Genomic DNA, 24,673 nt, shown 5'->3' with positions numbered 1-24,673 from the left:
TTTGTGTTTCTACTCTTTTTTACCTTTTTGTGTAAGGGGCCTGATTTGAAGGCAAGCACTATATAGCCACTCGATTACTCAGACAGCTTATTTTTTATTCTTTCCCATTTCATAATTTATTACTCTGCTTCCAAAGGATTATAAGTGTTGTTAACACTTGCGATTAAAGAAAGTTTAGAAGTTAACCTAAATGTACCATCTCAGTGATATATGTGTAGCAAAGATGGATACATAATACTCTAAATGTAAAAATTACCTACTTCTATTTAACAAGGTTAACTGAACGTTTTACTACACCAAATTAAACTTCAAGTGATTTGCAATATTACTAAGTGCATTTTGTATCTTGTTTTTGAATTTACCAGTTCATAGGTTACTTTATAGTTAGGTTGAAATTAAACTACCACTCTACTGGGTAAAAAGAGTTCATAAAAGGGCAAAACCATCATAAAAATCTAATCAAGGCACTCCATGCACTCAGCATAGCAACACTGGTGGTCCGAACCCCCCTTCCGGTCTCAAATATAATATTTTTTTGTTAAATTAAATGTAAAATTATATAATCATACTGTATTGACGTTGGGGTTGATTATTTCAATGCCAAGAGGGCTATAATATAGAGGGCTATAAATAATCAATTAGAGTCCATACAATTCACTATTGAACTTGAAAAAGACAATAGGTTACCATTTTTAGACGTACTAGTTGAAAAATTAGATCAAGGCTGGCTTACTAGCGTCTACCGAAAACCCACTGCTACAGGACAAAATCTAAACTTTGCTTCTAATCACTTCTAATCTGGAGTTATTTACTTTGTTTAGGGCCTTATTAAAAATAGATTGGGGATAGCCACAGTTGTTTAAATGTTGTTTTATACTGTCTAGTTCTGTTTTAAGTATGCTGTCGTTGCTGCAAATAGATTTAGCCCGTTTGATAAGACCGATAACCAAGCCTGTTTTGACATGAGTTGGGTGATTAGAAGCAAAGTTTAGATATTGTCCTGTAGCAGTGGGTTTTCGGTAGACGCTAGTAAGCCAGCCTTGATCCAATTTTTCAACTAGTACGTCTAAAAATGGTAACCTAATGTCTTTTTCAAGTTCAATAGTGAATTGTATGGAGTCTAATTGATTATTTAGGTGGTCTTTAAATTTCATAAGCTCTTCCATTGAATCCTCCCACATACAAAACACATCATCTACATAGCGCAGCCAGATTCTTGGTTTGGTTTGAAATGATCTAATTGCATCCTGCTCAAATTTATCCATAAAAATATTGCTTAAGATGGGGCTTAGAACCCCGCCCATCGCCATACCCTGGGTTTGCTCAAAAAAATCATTTTCAACTTGAAAGTAGTTTGACTTAGTACAGACTGTTAGTAGTTCCATAATGTTGGATATGGGGATCTTAGTTTTATCTTCTAGATTGACGTCGTTTTCAAGCTTTTCCCTCACAATTGTCAAACAAGGGTCGATCGGAACGTTAGGGAATTAGTTCGTCACATCAAAGCTGACGAGCATAGTGCTATTGCTGGGTTTGTGTGGGTTTATTTTGTCAATAAAATCTTTTGAGTCTCTTATAAAACTATCAGATTGACCAAAGTAAGGTGTCAGCAATGGTAAGAGGAACCTAGATAGTTGGTAGTACGGTGAGTCAATTGCACTTACTATCGGACGCAAAGGGATGCCTGGTTTATGCAATTTAGGAATTCGTAGCCGTCTCACCAAACTAAAACCTGAAAATGAACAGCAAAACACAAAAAATCTAATATATAAAATTCTCGTGTCACAGTGTTTGTCTGCAAACTCCTCCGGAACGACTTCACCGATCGTTATGAAATTTGGTGTGTAAATTCTGTAGGTATGCGAATAGGAAGTAAACTATTTCCCGTTTCGAAATTCTTAAAAGGGCTTCGCCCCAGTGGCTCTGGAGTTTCCCATGTTAACCTTATCAGAAATGGAATTAATGAATCTTAACAGCTGTTTCAATTAAACAAGTTGGTTCTGTTCTATGATGTTCAATAGCATTAAAGTTACAAGGATTACCAACAGGGTGCAGCACTATTATTTCTTTTACATTTATGACAACAGCTAATTTGCAACCAAAAGGTGAGTGAGCGTAGCGAACGAACTTCAACCTGGAGGCGAGTGAGCGTAGCGAACGAGCTAACCTGAAGGCAAGTGAGCGCAGCGAACGAGCTCCAACCTAAAGATGAGTGAGCGTAGCGAACAAGCTCCAACCCAAAGGTGAGTGAGCGTAGCGAACGAACTTCAACCAGGACGTGATTGAGCGATGCGAACGAGATCATCTTGAAAATTAAACGTAACGGTACTTTCTTTCCATCGGTCTGTCTTAGGGGAAACCTATAACTTAGGCGATACGAAGTTCTATAAAATATTATCTATACAATTCCTTGTTCGTGTGGTAGAAACTACGTAGGGCAAACGTCAAGGCCAGTGACGGTGAGGATTAACGAACACGTTAAAAAGGTTAAAAATAAGGATAGGTATGGCTCGAGAATCTGTGAACATGTATTAGAGACAAATCATACAGTAAAATGGGATTCCAGCAAAATTCTATACAAAGAACCGGATTGGAGGAAACGGAACATGGCAGAGTCGCTATTTATGGCTATTGAAGATGAGCCTCTATCACGACCATCGGTGGATGTTAGTACTGTTTATTTACCATCTGCATAGGACCGATAACCTTTCTTTTGGTACAACCCTCGTGTAATTCCGTCCAGTAGTAGGCTAGCTGTCATAATATTTGCAAAAGTTTTTTTATATACAAGTTTAGGCTGGAAGGTTTTAAAAATTACTTGGGATACTTATATGAAGTTAATTAATAATACCTCTGGATAGGGTTGGTATATGATGTATGCCCCTGGCAGATTAAAATTCTGCCCTCTTTCAAAATATCTGACCCCTTTCAAATTTTGAATTTACACCCCTTACTCTTTCCTTTGAATACCACAAAAAATAAACCAACAAGAACAATTTTCTTAACATTTATATTCTACAAGACTACAATAACACATTAAGATTTACTGACTTTACAAACTTTACTTTTTCCTAGCACCGTCATGTAGCATAAAATGTTAACAGAATGATACGAAGAGAAAAGAAACTTATAACTACATGGTGTACATGATTGTTGACTCTGCATTACTACTCCGTTCACAATAATTAAGGGGTTTGAGGGGAAGTTCCCCCACTACTTTTTTGTATTTAATGTACAGTATGTTACTTAATCAGCTGTTAAGCTATTATTTCAAAGGTAAGGATCAAGTAGAGGGGATTCTTCCCCAAAAACTGCCTAAATATTGTGAACGAATAACAAAAATAACTACATTACACAGAACAGAAAAACAGCAAAAACAGAAAAACGTATATATGCCCCAAATCTAGATAGGAATTGAATTACACTCCACAAGGACCAGTAGACTTACCAGTAAATCGCTAAGAAATTGTGAGGAATAAATATCCCCCGCCGCAGCAAACCTACAGACTAGGAACATTTTTATTTGCCTGATTGGTGTTTGACAAAAAATTGTCCCATTTACCTTTGTTGTTGTTGCCTGACCTCTTGCAGGTAAGATGTTTGTGTCGCCCTATGGATTTCTCCACCTTGTGCGGCGTCTTCAGGGGTCTTCTTGAATTTATCTCCCTATTACTAACCTATTGTCTAAATTTACAAAAATATTGATACATAAACGGTCCCTAGTACAATAGCGGTAGGGGTCGATCGGACAACACGTCGATGAATAAGTGGCGTAGTCATCATGGCAGTAGGTCTTTCTTCCTCCGTTTCAATTCTTAGACTGGGATTGTCAGCATTAGACCATTCGAGGTTTGACACGATTACCAGCCAAATGAAAAAGGATACAACCAGACGTACATGACCCAACCAAAAGATACGTACGTATCCACCAACTATATAGACAAATCAACCTAAAAATTCCAAAGAGTTGGACACCCACCTACCTATAAAGTAAAAACCAACCTCATTCCAAATTACAAAATTCCTTATATAAAAGACAGGCTAGTTAAAGATGGGAGAGTCACAAAAATATTTCCTATAACCACCATCTAACAACCAATACCACAGGTTATACCAACAGAACAGTTTATCAACTATTTAAAGAGCATGACACAAGTCATCATAACAACTCTACGATTCCCGACTCCCTCACAATTCAGAATAAAACCGACTCAAAATCCCATGGCAAAAGTAAAAGAAAGCTACAAAATATAAATGGATCGAACACCCTCCTAAACAAAAAAGAAGACTACACCAGTCCTACAATTTTCAAATTAATATACAAAAGCGACATTGAAACAAACAAAACTGGAAACATAGCACCAAACCATCAGCAACAACAGAGATCAAATCACCGACCATAAACCAGGAGAGTCAAATTAACCTCAACCGTCGATCGGCCCAAATGCCGACATCCCTAAGTCTAGAAATGAAACTGAGGAAGAAAGACCATCCACGATGATTCCGCCAAGTCTACATCGTCGCTGTCCGATTGACCCAACCGCAGTACTAGTGACCATGTGTGTAAATATTATTGTAAATATAAATTAGTGTAGTTATAGAATATGAATTCAAGAAGACACCTGAAGATGAAACACAAGGTGGAGAAATTCATGGGGTGATAAAAATCTCTTACCTAGAAGAACTCGGGCAACTACAACAAACGTAAATCTAATACGTATAATTCAAGTTCTTGAATCTGGGATGGCAAAAGATATTTAAAATATGTCGTTTACCTTGTAAAATGTATTTCCTATATCAAACCTTAAGTTTAGTGAGTGCTTAGGTTTGCTGCTACAGGACAGTAAAGTGTGTTTTTAGAGAAACACTAAAAGTCGAGTATGAAATAAATCAATTTGCCATAAAAGAAAATTACTTAAGATTATTTATTATTTTTAAAATAACATGGAAATTTCAGATTTACCGTTTTTCTCTAGAACCATATAAAGTACACTTTAATCTACTAAATCATCATTTGAGTTTCTAAGCTTTACAAAAATGTTTGAAAAACAATTCAAACATTTTATGTTCTAGGAATGAAAAAGAAAAACCAATTTTTACCGCGGCTCCCTAGAACTCCGTCCTCATAGCCTAAGCATGCTGATTCGCAAACTCATTTGAATAAACGTAAGGTTTACTAAATGTTTATTTATATCAAATATGATCAAAATCGGGTTACAGTTACTCAAGTTATCGGTTATCATCCTAATGGAATGAATGCATTTCAACGTATGGTGTTTTTGTTCTCTGGGAACATCAAAACGAATAAGTCAACCTGTCCCAGGTCCGGATATTACGGTAATAGCTTATCCCCTATATTGGAAAACGGAAATTTGGCAACAGTCGGAAAAGATATACTTAATGGGTGAGTTCGAGCGCTTCAGTTTATATTTTGAAAGCTATCTGTTCCCTCTGTGAAGAACACACACACCGCAGGAGCTTTCACCGGACTCATGTGCATGGCTAGTCTACTAAGTCCCTTTTGTATCAACTTGATTATCTTAAAAACAGTCATACATAAATACACTATAACACAAAAAACTAGAGTACTGTATTATACATTGTATATGTGCTACATGAGACCGTACAAATGATTATTTTACATAAAAGACATCGGGTAACCCAAAACTACTCGTGTAACAACTTACACAAAATAAAAATAAAAATAATAAAAAACATAATGGAGTGCTCCGGTTCAGTAGCCAGGGTTAGAGAGCCGGCTATTCTCTAAACAATCTATTCATCTAGGCTTACGCCAGTTATTTCCCTAAACATTTTACTTATTGTTTATATTTTACCTCTCAGAGCTCAAACTGGGAATAGAGGAGACTACGATCCAGTCTTGTTATTTCAGGTAAGTTAGGAAAGGGTATTGGGAGTTAGTGAGGCACAGCGCTGTATTAACCTTTTCGTAGCTCCTCCATTCCAGCCATACATCTGGGAATTTTTCCGATTCTATTTAACTAAGTCTAGCACCAAAATATTGTTACAAACAAAAAAACGGAACACTCTGTGCAAACGATGTTAGAGTATAGCATATTTTTTATACAATTACATAAATGGACAACACAGTACCAAACAATAATTCAATAAAAACAATAATCACATCAGAATAGTCCGTTTACAAAATGCAGGCGGTTTAAGGGGAAGTTTTTCTGGGTTTCCCTACCACTTTTCTCTAAATGTATGTTACAGCTGATTAAGCGGTTGAGCTTATTGACATCTGTCCAGCTATTTGTTTCTGTTGTAATAATAATAACAATAATCATCCTGCTTCACGATCTAGTCATCCTAATGAAGAAATTGGAACAAAGTTTGAAAGACTAGTGAAACCTGTAAAAAGATATGAGTGAAACAAGCAAACAAGCCTACTGAGGCGTTTGAAGCTTTCTATGAAATGTATTTTGTTTATAATCTTTTGTTGCATGAATAAATAAAATACACTTTTTTACTTTTAATGTTCATTCATTGTAATTTTATCTCAGTTAAAAATATACTTTTTCATCAAGTCAAGTCTAATGAATTGTTAATAGGTAATTAAATTTAAAGAACCCCCATAACCACCAAAATTTTGTAAACGGAGTTTAATACAAAAAAAGATTAGAAATATACAGAGCATGTGCCAATTCTTCGCTTTCCAAAGTCGTTCAGAGTGGCGAGTCGGTCTGCACAGCTTGTACTGTTCCTGTGACGGCGACACAGAGCAGGTCCATGTCGGCATCTAGTACTCTCCCTCCATCTTAACAGAAGAAAGACAACATCATCACTAGTATCAGGGACATACTACCTGATACTTTGAATACTGATAAGTCGCTCATAATACATACTATATAATACATACTACTCTGATATTAGGACCTGGGACCTAATTAATTATAGTCTCTTTCAATGAATATTCTTTTCATTTTTATGGTAGCCTATAGCCTCTGGATAAAAGAATATTACAATAAAAGGTTTAAATTACCTGTATCCGTCAAGTGATCCTGGTTTGTAGTTAATTGACTACAGCCGTTTTGTGTTGTAAAAACACATCTTCAGGTCAAATGTACATTGATTTATTCCATGGAATGGTCGTCGTAAGGTTTAAAGTTCACAAAAATAACATACACATACACAAAACATTAAACATAAATTGGCCAAAACAAAAAATACGAAAAACACGTAATAGACATCGGACACGTACGGTGCCGGTAGAAGGTAGGTCATAGGCGTTTTCGTACGTTTTGTATTGGCCAATTTATGTTTAGTGTTTTGTGTACGTGTATGTGTTATTTCTGTGAACTTTAAACCTTATGACGACCATGGAATAAATCAATGTACGTTTGAACTGAAGATATGTTTTTACAACACGAAACGGCTGTAGTTAATTAACTACAAACGTGACGGATACAGGTAATTTAAACCTTTTACCTTTTTGAATTTTTTTTTATATTCTTTTACATTCATGCCCCCTTTAACTCCAGGCCACAGCCATTGAAGTGGCACCACAAATAGGGTTCTAATCTAACAGCTGTTTTGTTTCAAAGCAGCTGGTATTTGTGTATTTTTTTAAAACACAAAAGCTTGGTAACTGGGGCCACTAAAATATTGACTCCACTCTAAATGCACTGTTAGAAATATATTTTCAATTCTACTTGTAACAAGAAGATTGTTCTTGAACCTCATACTGGAAAGAAATCAGCTCAATATGATAAGAACTAAAAAAAGCTTAAGACACCTTTTAAAGTGTCTATGTATTTGACAACTATTTATTTCTTTGTTTCAAATAGTAAATCAAGTGTATGATAGTTACCTCAAGGGACAAAAGTGTTCGAGTAGCCTGACGTGGGGCAGGATCCAGCTGCGTTAAATCTCATGCTACGTTTTTGATTGGCAGACACCAGCACACCACTGTGATATTCCTGCAACAAGGAACATCAAGGGGTTTAAAGGTTTAAAAGGATTAACACAATTACAATTAATTATATACGTTTCTTGTGAAATCAACCAAGTCTAGAATTAGTCGAGTAAATCCGTACGAGAACCCTAAAAAAATTGCTTTAAATTGTTTTATTGGTTATTTTGACTTAAAATTATGTGTATTTTCCAGGAAAAAAAGTCTAATAAAATCGGAGTCTCGGAAGTCCAAAATTCAAGATGGCGTCCAAGATGTTGGTCAAATGTGTCCGTTAGCACAATAACTCAAGCAAAAATTATCCGAATTCGATGAAATTTGGTACAAACATGTAAACCTACATTTATTTGAACGACTTCGCGAACCAGCATGATCGGACCATGGGAACGGGGGATTATGGGGGGTTTTACGGGGTAAAAATGTGTTTTCCCCATTTTTGACCCTAAAAACGTAAAATTTTGCAATTTATTTTGAAACCATTTTAGGGCTCAGAAAAAAATTAGTACATTGAAGCGTTGTCATGGGTCTAATACATAGTTACGGAGAAAATTAAAAAAAAAAATTAAATTTCAAACTCCTATGTTTTTCTTACGGAGAATAAGAAAACTTGTTGTAGTTAGCCTGTATATGAATATATTTTTATCAAATTTGGAAAATGCATTTGTTTTATACTAAACTATTTAACATTTTACTAAAAACACTTTTTTACCCTCTCTGTCGCAGCAAACTGAAGTACTAGTTAAACTAGTGCTATTAAAATAGGGAATAAATGTGATATTTTTAATATGATATTTTTAATGTGATATTTTAGTGTAAATTCAATCAGGCAAATTGAAATTCGCTTAGGGTGCAGGTTTGCTGCGGTGGGGGTGTTTTAATTTATGACTATTTTTTTTCTTGAAAAATCCAATAATAGGTCTTAAAATAAAGATCACAAGCTAGCTAAAATTCAACATACATATGTTATTTACTTAAATAAATATCTATACATTTTTAGCCCGAAAGGATTTTTTAGATAAGAATAGGCTTGTATTAATCGGGAATCTGAGCTATCATAAAGCCACATTTCAGCCCAATCCGACCAGTAGTTAATGCGTGATTGAACTTCAAACAAACAAACTGTCACATTTATAATATTAGTAATAGTATAATATAGTCACACTTTCTTGTGGTTAGTAGTAGAGCATTATACAAATAATAATTCATAATTTTCATCAAGTTGTACACTGTTATGATCACTTTACGAACTGGCACATTGTTCTCCAAGCTGGCTGTAGTACAAGGTAACCCATACTTTGTTGCAGGAGCATTGCAAATTCTTGCAGCCAGTAGAGTAGTTGCAGTGAGCAAATCTTAAAAATCTCTGGAGCGGCACTTTGGGTCATCGAGTTGTTTTTATTGTTTATTTTTTTCCAGCAGAGCATCTCGACATTTTTTTACATTAATTGAAAAAACTCTTCAAATGAATAATAGTTCTTTTTTTTAGCAGTTGATTCACTAGATGTATGAAATAATTTTGGTTTATTTTACTTTTTAATTTGGTAGGAAAATTATTCAAAAATTTTGATCCCATGAAGGTTTCCTTTTTTTAGTTTTTTCATAGAAGCTAAGATTGATAAATTTATATAAATTTTATTTCTAGTTCATATGGATGGACATTTTTCCTAATTTCCAAATTTTGTTTTAAAATTCAGGGACAAATTCATAGATATATTTCTGACTTACTACCGTGAAATGGAAAAGGTATGAGGGCAGTTGCCTTCATAATAATTAATAATAATTTTAACCTTTACATACATTTGGTTCTCGAAATGGAAACTATAACAGAATTCGTAAGATTACAAAACAAATCTTCAATTTTAAACTAGAAAAGATGTGCAATGTTTGGCAGTATGATTGCAGCTCTGATTCGTCGTTCTCCGGGCTCAGGCCAAACCGTGTGCACGTTTCCATTTGTTATGTTGTGTTATTGATTTAATCATTATTTTACAATTGAATTTCATTGACCCATCAGAAGCAACTAATATACGACTCCAACAGAAGGAAAAGCAAGATATAAAAAAAGAAACACTGTTAATTTTAAGTAACATAAAATTGATAATTTTAAAAACATATTTCGAATATTTGTCTTATGGCTTTTTATTGTAGTCTAAATTAGGGGCTATGGCCCCTACAGAGGCCACTAGTTGTAGTACATATTTATTGATCAGACAGTCAAAATTTGTAGTTTTGAAAATTGATCTTTTACAGTTATCGTTTGTCTAAGTATAGCATGATTATTATAGCATTTTTAGTTTCAGAACTGTATCTAAATTTTTTGGGCGTTCCTCCATAGATTGCCAGACCATAAGACAAAATATTTTTATTTTAGAATGTCCAGGTTACATTAGTGACACTGGCCTAAAAACATATAACCCTGAAGAAAGTTTTTGTATTATGATTTGTGTATATTTAAGATTTGTGTCTAGGTTGAGCCAAAAAATTGAGTATGCTTAAGATCTCCTATTTTTACGGGGTAAAAATGGGATTTTCCCATTTTTCACTGTAAAAAGTTGCAATTTATTTCCAAACCATTTTGAAGAGATCATAAAAAAAATAATTTAGTATACAGACGCGTTGTTGTGTGCCTAACGGTTACGGAGAAAATAAAAAAGTGTACATTTAAAATGACCATGTTATTCTTATGAAGAATAAATAGTGTGTTAAAGCTTGCTTGTCAATGGAAGTATTTTAGTGAAATTTGGAAATTTTGTCCATATTGAAAAAAACCCGATTTACGAGACTCCGATTTTATTAGACTTTTTGTATATTATTTCACATACCTATTGGAAATGTAAACCTTCAAAAAATCTTTTAAAGCAATTTTTTAAGGTTAAGGGGTTTTATTTCATATCTTGGCTAGACTAAATTTGATCTAAATAACTGTAAACATGAACAATAATACGATTGGAAACATATGAAGTAAAAAAAAAAACATCTAATTAACAGCAGTATTGCCAAAATAAACCTGTAAACATTATACATGTAATTATTTTTGTAATTAACTATTTGTGTTAGGGATGGACGGGATTGAATTTTTAGTTCGGGACGGGACGGGACGGGATTTTTATTTCCTTCCCGATTTTCGGGACGGGACGGGACGGGATTTTTTTCTGTGCATAAAAAGAAAGTACTGTATTGCAGTTACCAAAAAAGACATACGAAATCAATTTTTACCATTTGTGGCACTGATCTATAAAAACCAAAAAATGGGTAACAATTTACAGGTACCTATAGAAACTTGTGACTCGCGGGTCACGGGGTGATCGTCTGTATGACTCACGGTCACGGCGCGATCGTCGTCATGACTCGCGGTCACGGCGCGATCGGCGGTATGACTCCGCGGTCACGGGGTTATCGCCGGTATGACTCCACGGTCACGGCGCGATCATCGTCATGACTCGCGGTCACGGCGCGATCGTCGGTATGACTCGCGGTCACGGCGCGATCGTCGGTATGACTCGCGGTCACGGCGCGATCGTCGTCATGACTCGCGGTCACGGCGCGATCGTCGGTATGACTCCGCGGTCACGGGGTTATCGCCGTTATGACTCCACGGTCACGGCGCGATCGTCGTCATGACTCGCGGTCACGGCGCGATCGTCGTCATGACTCGCGGTCACGGCGCGATCGTCGTCATGACTCGCGGTCACGGCGCGATCGTCGGTATGACTCGCGGTCACGGCGCGATCGTCGTCATGACTCGCGGTCACGGCGCGATCGTCGTCATGACTCGCGGTCACGGTGCGATCGTCGTCATGACTCGCGGTCACGGCGCGATCGTCGGTATGACTCCGCGGTCACGGGGTTATCGCCGTTATGACTCCACGGTCACGGCGCGATCATCGTCATGACTCGCGGTCACGGCGCGATCGTCGGTATGACTCGCGGTCACGGCGCGATCGTCGTCATGACTTGCGGTCAGGGCGCAATCGTCGGTATGACTCGCGGTCACGGCGCGATCGTCGGTATGACTTCGCGGTCACGGGGCTATCGTCGGTTTGACTCGCGGTCACGGCATGATCGTCGGTATGACTCGCGATCACGGCGTGACTGTCGGTATGACTCCGTGGTCACAGCCCGATCGTCGTTATGACTCGCGGTCACGGTGCGATCGTCGGTCCAATAATCGCGGCCACGGCGCGATCGTCGTTATGACTCCGCGGTCACGGCGTAATCGTCGAAATGACTTCGTCTCCTGCGTTCGCGGACCTATCGCTCGCAATAACGGCGTTATCGGCACTCGCGAAGCGGAAAAATCGCCGACGATCGGACCAAATCCCGTCCCGAAAAATTCCCGAGTCAAATGTAATCCCGTCCCGATAATCGGGAATATTTTTTTCCCGAAAAATTCCCGAAATTTCGGGACCCGTCCATCCCTAATTTGTGTTTTATTACTAAACTACAATTGAATGAGCGGAAGCGAATCCTGTGGAGTTTAAAAACAGCTGATTAACAACAGTATTACCAAAATATACCTGTTAACTTTATACATATATTTTGTTTATAAACTACTTGTGAACTATTACAAAATAAAAGAATTAAATGAGCGTAAAAAAAGTATTGAAACAAATTCTATTACTTGACTCAACACAGAATTCGCTTATGACAAATATGTGTGTGTTTGTATCTGTGGAGACGATACAGGCCACGATGAATTGTTATCCAAGCGTACCAATTAACAATTAAGATATGGTAATTTTCAGAGTACCCATAAGAATTACATTGTTTTTTTATAACTATCCCACCACCACTTAGGATAATTTAATGATTAAAAATACTAAATTGCATATATTTTTTAAGGATTTACAACATGAGTATAGCACAGACTAGGGATAAAAAGTTTTGTTCCCTATAGTTACTAATATTGAAATAAGTTATTTACTACTAACAACTTAAGACAGATTTTTACCTATTTTCAACCCCATACAACACGTTTACTGTATATTATTTATCTTAAATCATGAATAGTTTATAGATAATACAGTTTCAAAGGTTTGTACCAAATTCGGTCTAAATTGGATGTTCAGAAGAAAATTTACAGGGAAAATAGTAAGGTTTATTATTTTTTCATATTTTTGGATGCCATATTGGAAAAACCCAATTTCCGAGACTCCAATTTTATTAGACTTTTAGTATGTAATTTAACATACTTTTTGGAAATGAAAACCATCAAAAAACCTTTTAGAGCAATTTTTTTAAGGTTAAGGGGTTTTTTTCATATCTTGACTAGACTAAATATCTATCATTTGATCTTATTGAATTGTTAGTTTATTTTTCCAATTTATACATCGGTTTATTTACGTACAATTGCATGTTTACTGTTTTTTACTGTATTTTTATCGGGTAAATGACCAGTTGCTCGGTAGCTGTGGACGAGTGAGTGTGTGTTGTGCAATATATTAAGAGTGGTCCTGTATCAAAAATAGTAAAACAATGAATCTGTTACCTGTGGTTGCAATGTGGTGCAGAATTAGGCAGCGTAGGATTGAGAGGAAGTACTGGATTCAACCCAATTAATCAAGTTATTAATTGATTAAAAAACCTAATAATAATAAATAATAACTAATAAATGTTTTTTTTCTTTACCCTCCAATTGTTCAAAAACCTCTCTCAGAGCAGAGCAAACTAGTTTCCACGCTTCTTTCATTTAATTTCTGTCCTTATAATAGTTTAAAGTTTTATCCCACAGTACTGGGTTTGCTTCCACTAATTCAATCAAAACATCATTGTCAATTATCACTTCAGTTGCTATTTTCGATCTACACGATAATTCATATTTGAAGCCATTGTCACTCACAACTGTCACTATTCACTTCAAAAAACAAACGCAGTATGCAAAGTGCACAGAGAGAAGGTGCAACGAGAACTAGGACTAATGGGGAGAACGCACGACATCTGACAAAACAATTGTGGTGTGGGTGAGCACCCATTTAATCATGTACGCCCTTGCAAGCACGACAGTCGGGTGAGAGTCGCGGATCACAGTTTCAGTGGACAAATGCACCACAAAAGAATGATGTGGTTGTTAGATAGGATAGGATTGGTTTACTAACCGGAATGTGCAGGGCCGATATTAGGTGCAAGGCAATTGGCTTTTTTGGGGGGCGAAAAAAAATTTTAAATGAAAAAAATAGTGATTGTAGTGAATTCTGACTATTTTCCTTGGCTATGTAGACATTATTATCGTCTTCCATTATCCGATTATCAACGTCTCTCTCAATTGCGGCAAAACAGATTAAATCAGTGAAATTAATTTATAAAAAAAAAAAAATAGATGGGCCCCCTCCTAGGCCTAGGCCCCCGCAACTGCTGTGTCCGCTGTTAGGGAAATACAGCCCTGAGTATTTATGTAGTTTAGAATTTTGCTTTACCACAGACAAGATATTCTTCTTGAACCTCATTTGGGAAACAGATCAGCTCAATATAGCAAGAACCTTAAAAAAAATTAAGAGACCTTTTAAAGTGTCTATGTATTTAACAACTATTAATTTCTTTGTTTTAAATAGTAAATCATTTGTAAGATAATTACCTTAATAAGGGACGAAACTGTTCAAGGAGCCTGACGTGGCCGACGTGGGGCAGAATTTACAGCTGAGTTAAATTCCATGCTACGCTTTTGGTACGATTGGCAGACAGCAGCACACCACGGTGATATTCCTGCAACAAGGCACATCAAGGGGTTAAAAGGATTAAAGGATTAACACAATTATGATTAAATATATACGTTTCTTGTAAAATCAACAAAGTCTAGAATCTAATTTATCATTTGATCTATCATGAGATCTATTTTATTTGTTAGTTTATTTTTCCAAATTATACATCGGTTTATTAACATACTATTGCATGTTTACTGTTTAGTAACGCTGATCTGTAAATCCATTGTGTATCTTCATAGACTAAAATAATTAAATACTAGGTGGCGTTCGCAGAAGCATCCACAAAATTGAGCGGAGTCGTCAAGGGTTTATATTATATTGTTTTGGTCATACTGCAGTAATACCAGTCGTTTTTAATGCATGCGTTGAGGGTCTAAAGTAGCAATTTTAGTCTTTAGGAAGTAAAAAAGTTTTTATCCTCTATGGAGTAAAAATAGTTTTTATCCTCTATGGAGTAAAAATCAGCTGTTGGCAACTCAGTTGTAAATTTCTATTATAAAGGATTGCATGTATCGAAATATGTATCGATTCGTGCTTCGAAATTATTTTAACCTACAGTTTACAGTCTCTTCCCATAGCGTTTTAGCTTTGCAGATACATTAATCCATTCCCACACTCAACACGCTCACCTTTACTACTTCCTTCACCACCCCCTACGTCGTGGACCTATTTCCCTCTCTTCCCATAACATTTTAGGATTGCAGATATATTAATGTAATTGCCAAAGACAGTTCCCACACTCTGCGCTGCCAGCCTTACTACTTCCTTCACCATTTCTACGTCATAGACTTGTTTCCTTCCCTTCTCATAGCATTTTTGGATTAAAGATACATCAATCTAACTGCCACAGACGGTTTTCACACTATGCTCATACTTAACTACTTTCTAAGCCTTTTTCTACATCGTGGACCTGTTTTCATCACTTTCCATAGCAATTTAGTATTTTAGATACATTAATCTAATTGCCACAAACATTCCCCACACTCTGCACTGCTAGCCTTTAACACTTCTTTCACCATTTTCTATGTCGTGGGGATGCTTCCATCCCTTCTCATAGCATTTCAGCATTGCAGATACATTAATTTAACTGCTACAAACGGTTTCCAGTTCCCACACTCCACTTTGCTCACCTTAAAAATTCCTTCACCACTTCATACGTCTCGGACCTTTTCTCTTCCTTCCCATAGCATTTTATTATTGCAGACACCTTAATCTAATTGTCATAAACAGTTCCTGTACTCCGGACAATTTGCCTTTACTACTTCCTTCATCACTTCCTACGTCGCAAACCCGTTATCCTCCGTTCCCATAGCATTTTAGGATTGTGGATATCTTCATCTAATCGTCATAAACAGCTCCCACACTCCGGACTGCTCGCCTTCACTACTTCCTTCACCACTTCCTACATCGTGGACCTGTTTTCCTCCCTTCCCACAGCATTTTATGATTGCAGATACCTTAATCTAATCGTCATAAACAGTTCCCACACTCCGGACTGCTCACCTTTACTACTTCCTTCGCCACTTCCTACGCCACGGACCTTTTCCTAACCCATTCCATAGCATTTTAAGATTGCAGATACCTTAATCTTATCGTCATAAACAATTCCCACACTCTGGACAGCCCGCCTTGACTACTTCCTTCACCACTTCCTACGTGACAGACATGTTTCCCTCCCTTCCCAGAGCATCATAGGATTGCAAATACCTTAATATAATGGTCATAAGCAGTTCCCACACTCCGGTCAGCTTGCCTTGACTACTTCCTTCATCACTTCCTACGTCGCAAACCCGTTATCCTCCGTTCCCATAGCATTTTAGGATTGCGGATATCTTCATCTAATCGTCATAAACAGCTCCCACACTCCGGACTGCTCGCCTTTACTACTTCCTTCACCACTTCCTACATCGTGGACCTGTTTTCCTCCCTTCCCACAGCATTTTATGATTGCAGATACCTTAATCTAATCGTCATAAACAGTTCCCACACTCCGGACTGCTCACCTTTACTACTTCCTTCGCCACTTCCTACGCCACGGACCTTTTCCTAACCCTTTCCATAGCATTTTAAGATTGCAGATACCTTAATCTTATCGTCATAAACAGTTCCCACACTCTGGACAGCCCGCCTTGACTACTTCCTTCACCCCTTCCTACGTGACAGACATGTTTCCCTCCCTTCCCAGAGCATCATAGGATTGCAAATACCTTAATCTTATCGTCATAAACAGTTCCCACACTCCGGACTGCTCGCCTTTACTGATTCCATCGCCACTTCCTACACAACGGACCTGTTTCCCTCCCTTCCCGTAGCATTTTATGATTACATATACCTTAATCTAATCGTCATAAACAGTTCCCACACTCCGGACAGCTTCAGGGCTGCGTTAAGGGTCAGTGGAGCCCTGGGCAAACCCAAAGCAGTACCCCCCTTTTTTCCTAGTGCGGGCAGGCGATGGTTGAGGGGCACCCTGTGAGCGCCCCCAAACCTCCGGCGCCCCTGGGCATATGCCCAGTCTGCCCGTTTATAAAAGTGGGCCTGGACAGCTTGTCTTGACTAATTCATTCATCACTTCCTACGTCGCGGACCCGCTATCCTCCCTTCCCATAGCATTTTATGATTGCAGATATCTTAATCTAATCGTCATAAACAGTTTCCATGCTCCGGACTGCTCGCCTTTACTACTCTCTTCACCACTTCCTACGTGACGGACATGTTTCCCTCCCTTACCATAGCATCATAGGATTGCAACTACCTTAATATAATGGTCATAAGCAGTTCTCACACTCCGGACAGCTTGCCTTGGCTACTTCCTTCATCACTGCCTACGTCGCGGACCCCTTTTCCTCCCTTCCCATAGCATTTTATGATTGCAGATACCTTAATCCTTAATCTAATCGTCATAAACAGTTCCAACCCTCGGACTGCTCGCCTTTACTACTTCTTTCATCACTTCCTACGTCGCGGATCCGTTTTCCTCCCTTCCCGTAGCATTTTATGATTGCAGAAACCTTAATCTAATTGTCATAAACAGTTCCCACACTCCGGACAGCTTGCCTTGACTGCTTCCTTCATCACTTCCTACGTCGCGGACCCGTTATCCTCCCTTCCCATAGCTTTTATGATTGCAGATAACTTCATCTAATCGTCATAAACAGTGCCCACACTCCGGACCGCTCGCCTTTACTACTTCCTTCACCACTTCCTACGTGACAGACCTGTTTTCCTCCCTTCCCATAGAATTTTAGGAATGCAGATAGCTCAATCTAATCGTCATAAACAGTTCCAACACTCCGGACTACTCGCCTTTACTACTTCCTTCGCCACTTCCTACGCCATGGAACTGTTTCCCTCCCTTTCCATAGAATTTTATGATTGCAGATACCTTAATCTTATTGTCATAAACAGTTCCTACACTCCGGACAGCTTGCCTTGACTACTTCCTTCATCACTTCCCACGTCGCGGAACCGTTATCCTCCCTTCCCATAGCATTTTATGATTGCAGATATCTTCATCTAATCGTCATAAACAGTTCCCACACTCCTGACTGCTGGCCTTTACTACTTCCTTCACCACTTCCTACGTGACGGACATGTTTCCCTCCCTTCCCATAGCATCATAGGATTGCAAATACCTTAATATAATGGGCTTAAGCAGTTCCCACAACCCGGACAGCTTGCCTTGACTACTTCCTTCATCACTTCCTACGTCGCGGACCCGTTTTCCTCCCTTCCCTTATAATTTTTGGTATGCAGATACCTAAATCTAATTGTCATAAACAGTTTGCACACTCCAGACTGCTCACTTTAGTACTTCCTTCACCACTTTCTACGTCGCGGATCCGTTTTCCTCCCTTCCCATAGAATTTTAGGAATGCAGATACCTAAATCTAATCGTCATAAACAGTTTCCACACTCCAGACTGTTCACCTTTAGTACTTCCTTTAACACTTCCTACGTCGCGGACCCGTTTTCCTCCCTTCCCTTATAATTTTTGGAATGCAGATACCTAAATCTAACCCTCATAAACAGTTTGCACACTCCAGACTGCTCACTTTAGTACTTCCTTCACCACTTTCTACGTCGCGGATCCGTTTTCCTCCCTTCCCATAGAATTTTAGGAATGCAGATACCTAAATCTAATCGACATAAATAGTTTCCACACTCCAGACTGTTCACCCTTAGTACTTCCTTTAACACTTCCTACGTCGCGGACCCGTTTTCCTCCCTTCCCTTATAAATTTTGGAATGCAGATACCTAAATCTAAATGTCATAAACGGTTTGCACACTCCAGACTGCTCACCTTTACTACTTCCTTCACCACTTCCTACGTCATGGACCTCAAGTTATTGTCGTCATTTGATTATTTTATGATCCAAACCACCGTTTATGTTCTAATATCTGAGGAATAATGCTATCAGCTATTTATTTATCTACTGCATTTTAAAGTCAACAGCTGATCATATGTCTTTGTTTATGTGTCAAATACTGCTTCCATAAGGACTACATTGAAACTTTGAGACCCAGTGGGGCGGATTCCTGAGAGTTATTTTTAACGCCATATAGATGTTGGCACTCACCGATATGGTCTTTATCACCATCCAAAATTTGAAAACGATTGATTCAGCCGTCTAGGAGGAGTTTGCGTATTACGAAATGCATAAAAGTCGACGTATAAGAGCTTCGCTCGCTTCGCTCGCTCCGCTCAATAAACTGTCAGCCGAGCTGCGGTTACCTTAGGTTATGGCACACACCCCTGGGAGCGCTGTGTAGTTACGTAGCATGTAGGTCGTAACGTAAATCCATTGAGTATCATATTCTTATCAATTTAAACATATAGTTATAAGATATGTAAAAAATTACCTGCAAATGATAAAAAAGACCGCTGATATTAACATCTTCTCGAAGCGGGAAGTTCATACTTGGAAGTAGTTGAATTACTTGCTGTGAGATTTTCTCAGGAAAGTTCACCCGCTACAATCGGAGAGATCTGAAACAGGATCAACGAACTATTAAAAGTAATCCTATCTGGACCAAAACATACTTCTATTTACCTGTGTTGTGTGATGCAGCTTTAGTGGAATTGGTTAAAATCAACATTTGTCACTTCAAAAATTCCAAGCTCTTGAGGGAAAAATTCCAAATCCTAAAGGGACAGTTTAATAGTTGGCAGTTCTTTTTCTTAATTATAATATGGAATAGCTTGACCTAAAATCTTATTTGCTGACATCCATTTTTTCCATTGTACAGTAAACACATTCCCATGTAAGTTTCCATTGTATTGTAAACTGGCTTGGATACTTGAAATATTCTATGAGTTGAGATCTCTGCCATCTACTTATACTAAAGTTGTATTATTTTAAAAAATAGTTGTTTAGCCTCCGGATTACTGTATTATACTTAAAATGGTTTACAATACCTGCATATAGTAATCCTTTGTTGCTGATTTAGGCAACTAGTTTCGGTTCTTGTTTTGAACCATCTTCAGGCCTCAAGGTGTCAAGTGATCACTTCATTCGAAGGTCGTTAACAGAGTTCAATAAATAAAACATATACAAAACACGATACACGGAACGGACACACATTACAAAAAACACGAAAAACACGAAGGGACATTGACAAACGATCGTGACCGGGCTGAGGTAATGTCTAGCTGTAGCAGTCTAAGGCAAAGTGTATATGGTTGATAGGAACTCGCATCAGGAAATGTGCACAATCTTTTTCCTAAGCCCATCACATCAACTTTGAGGTATTCTAATGCTAATATACAATGTGTAGAATAATCAGTATGAGTATGATTGCGGCAGTCCAGTGAATTACGAAGCTATAAGGCAAAATCTATATGGTTGATAGGAATTTGCGTCAGGAAAAGTGCACAATCTTTTTCCTAAGCCCATCACATCAATTTTGAGGTATTCTAATGGTAATATACAATGTTTAGAATAATCAGTATGAGTATGATTGCGGCAGTCCAGTGAATTACGAAGTTATATGGCAAAATCTATATGGTTGATAGGAATTTGCGTCAGGAAAAGTGCACAATCTTTTTCCTAAGCCCATCACATCAACTTTGAGGTATTCCAATGGTAATATACAATGTGTAGAATAATTAGTATGAGTATGATTGCGGCAGTCCAGTGAATTACGAAACTATAAGGCAAAATCTATATGGTTGATAGGAATTTGCGTCAGGAAAAGTGCACAATCTTTTTCCTAAGCCCATCACATCAACTTTAAGGTATTCTAATGGTAATATACAATGTGTAGAATTATCAGTATGAGTATGATTGCGGCAGTCCAGTAAATTACGAAGTTATATGGCAAAATGTATATGGTTGATAGGAACTCGCATCAGGAAAAGTGCACAATCTTTTTCCTGAGCCCATCACATCAACTTTGAGGTATTCTAATGCTAATATACAATGTATAGAATAATCAGTATGAGTATGATTGCGGCAGTCCAGTAAATTACGAAGTTATACGGAAAAATGTATATGGTTGATAGGAACTCGCATCAGGAAAAGTGCACAATCTTTTTCCCAAGCCCATCACATCAACTTTGAGGTATTCTAATGCTAATATACAATGTATAGAATAATCAGTATGAGTATGATTGCAGCAGTCCTGTGAATTACGAAGCTATAAGGCAAAATCTATGTGGTTGATAGGAATTTGCGTCAGGAAAAGTGCACAATCTCTTTCCTAAGCCCATCACATCAACTTTGAGGTATTCTAATGGTAATATACAATGTTTAGAATAATCAGTATGAGTATGATTGCGGCAGTCCAGTGAATTACGAAGTTATATAACAAAATCTATATGGTTGATAGGAATTTGCGTAAGGAAAAGTGCACAATCTTTTTCCTAAGCCCATCACATCAACTTTGAGGTATTCTAATGCTAATATACAATGTATAGAATAATCAGTATGAGTATGATTGCGGCAGTCCAGTGAATTACGAAGCTATAAGGCAAAATCTATATGGTTGATAGGAATTTGCGTCAGGAAAAGTGCACAATCTTTTTCCTAAGCCCATCACATCAACTTTGAGGTATTCTAATGGTAATATACAATGTTTAGAATAATCAGTATGAGTATGATTGCGGCAGTCCAGTGAATTACGAAGTTATATGGCAAAATCTATATGGTTGATAGGAATTTGCGCCAGGAAAAGTGCACAATCTTTTTCCTAAACCAATCACATTAACTTTGAGGTATTCTAATGCTAATATACAATGTATAGAATAATCAGTATGAGTATAATTGCGGCAGTCCTGTGAATTACGAAGGTATAAGGCAAAATCTATATGGTTGATAGGAATTTGCGTCAGGAAAAGTGCACAATCTTTTTCCTAAGCCCATCACATCAATTTTGAGATATTCTAATGGTAATATACAATGTGTAGAATAATCAGTATGAGTATGATTGCGGCAGTCCAGTCAATTACGAAGTTATATGGCAAAATCTATATGGTTGATAGGAATTTGCGCCAGGAAAAGTGCACAATCTTTTTCCTAAACCAATCACATTAACTTTGAGGTATTCTAATGCTAATATACAATGTATAGAATAATCAGTATGAGTATAATTGCGGCAGTCCTGTGAATAACGAAGCTATAAGGCAAAATCTATATGGTTTATAGGAATTTGCGTCAGGAAAAGTGCACAATCTTTTTCCTAAGCCCATCACATCAACTTTGAGGTATTCTAATGCTAATATACAATGTATAGAATAATCAGTTTGAGTATAATTGCGGCAGTCCTGTGAATTACGAAGCTATAAGGCAAAATCTGTATGGTTTATAGGAATTTGCGTCAGGAAAAGTGCACAATCTTTTTCCTAAGCCCATCACATCAACTTTGAGGTATTCTAATGGTAATATACAATGTTTATGATAATCAGTATGAGTATGATTGCGGCAGTCCTGTGAATTACGAAGCTATAAGGCAAAATCTATATGGTTGATAGGAATTTGCGTCAGGAAAAGTGCACAATCTTTTTCCTAAGACCATCACATCAACTTTGAGGTATTCTAATGGTAATATACAATGTTTAGAATAATCAGTATGAGTATGATTGCGGCAGTCCAGTGAATTACGAAGTTATATGGCAAAATGTATATGGTTGATAGGAATTTGCGTCAGGAAAAGTGCACAATCTTTTTCTTAAGCCCATCACATCAACTTTGAGATATTCTAATACTAATATACAATGTATAGAATAATCAGTATGAGTATAATTGCGGCAGTCCTGTGAATTACGAAGCTATAAGGCAAAATCTATATGGTTTATAGGAATTTGCGTCAGGAAAAGTGCACAATATTTTTCCTAAGCCTATCACATCAATTTTGTGGTAATCTAATTGTAATATACAATGTGTAGAATAGTCAGTATAAATATGATTGAGGCAGTCCCCTTAATTACCAAGTTATATGGCAAAATGTATATGGTTGATAGGAACTCGCATCAGGAAAAAGTGCACAATCTTTTTCCTAAGTCCATCACATCAACTTTGAGGTATTCTAATGGTAATATACAATGTGTAGAATAATCTGTATAAGTATGATTGAGGCAGTCCTCTAAATTACCAAGTTGTATGGCAAAATGTATATGGTTGATAGGAACTCGCATCAGGAAAAAGTGCACAACCTTTTTCCTAAGTCCATCACATCAACTTTGAGGTATTCTAATGTTAATATACAATGTGTAGAATAATCAGTATGAGTGTGATTAAGGCAGTCCCCTAAATTACCAAGTTATATGGCAAAATGTATATGGTTGATAGGAACTTGCAACAAATAAGAATGCATTATATTTTTTCTATGCACATCACAACAACTTTGAGCTATTCCAATTGTAAAATACATCGTAGTATATAATATTTATGAATATGATTGAGGCAATCAAGTCAATTATCTGTGGAGAAATCTGAGGTATAATCTGAGGAGAGGTAACCTTAACGAAAGGGAAACAAAATGAAACTGCTTTTTCAAAAAGATAAAAATTTAAATAAGCTATTTTATTTACTTTATAAACATATCGTGTATGAAAATAATCTATTTACACAACCTTAAACTATAATCGTAAGCAAAACATGTTGGAAAACATAATGATAAAAAACAACTAACTAGAATAATATCTAATTTGTTCCATTATACTGTAATGTTTTACCGAAACTCTGATCCATGATTCCTCTGGATCAAATAATTTCATTTGTAGTTTTAGATTTTAGTCTAGGTGTCCGAATTTATTGTGCCGATTAGCTTATAGACTTTTCATCCTATTGTAAAACGATTTTTTATGTTTGTTTCAAGACGTTAGTGTCACTGTACGCTTAAGTCGACAATGTATTATTTTATTTTTCTGTGTGAGTTTTATGAGTAGTGCTTTACTGTTCCACTGTATTACAATAGTTGGATAATTTTATTTGCTTAATCAATGTTTTAAGTAGTATAACTGAAGTAACAAGATACCCCAGCCACAGAAAACCAGCGGAATAAGTGAATTTCTATTTGCTCGATTGGATTTTCATCAAAATATCTCCTTAAATAGTCATGTTTATTCCGAAGTTAAATAATAACCTAAGTTTAATGAGTTATCACGCGAGTTGCTACAACGAAGGGTATTTTTTTTGTAAAATGTTAATAGATTATTACTAAATAAATTTATTTGCCAAATTTTATACAAATGTGTTCATAAACAAGCAAACTGCAACGGTTTAATTATTCTATGTAGGTAATGTATAAATAACATGGAAATTTAAATTTTTCATGTTTTTTATAAATGTTTTTTTTAACTTTAAGCCTTAGCAACTATTCAACATAATAAATGATTTGTTTTTAAGACATTAAAAATGGGTTGAAAAGAATTTTATATAAAATTTGTATTACTTCAAAATTTAATAGATACGTTATATAAGGTAATAAAGACGATTCTTTTTTTAAAAAATTCTGTCAAATCAGTGGAGATAGATATCGAAGTTTAAATAGATTTCAACTGTAAACACCATAGCCGGCCGTGGATGGTGCAAACAAAAA

General features: G+C 36.9%; 1 long non-coding RNA gene across 1 annotated transcript; it reads right to left on the bottom strand.

Moving 5' to 3' along the window:
- Nucleotides 1-6,596: 6,596 nt before the first annotated feature.
- LOC128983234 (uncharacterized) lies at nt 6,597-19,750 on the bottom strand. The gene is made up of 4 exons (XR_008489823.1): nt 19,496-19,750; nt 14,505-14,632; nt 7,832-7,940; nt 6,597-6,778 (listed from the first exon to the last, which is right to left on the bottom strand). It is a non-coding gene; the product is annotated as an uncharacterized LOC128983234 (long non-coding RNA).
- Between the last annotated feature and the right edge of the window lie 4,923 nt (nt 19,751-24,673).

Source organism: Macrosteles quadrilineatus, unplaced genomic scaffold, assembly GCF_028750875.1.
Source record: "Macrosteles quadrilineatus isolate MER2022 unplaced genomic scaffold, UCM_ALF_1.0 Scaffold_1__1_contigs__length_201487025, whole genome shotgun sequence".
NCBI lineage: Eukaryota > Metazoa > Arthropoda > Insecta > Hemiptera > Cicadellidae > Macrosteles > Macrosteles quadrilineatus.
The sequence above is the reverse complement of the archived record's forward strand: the minus strand, read 5'-3'. Positions and strand labels throughout refer to the sequence as shown.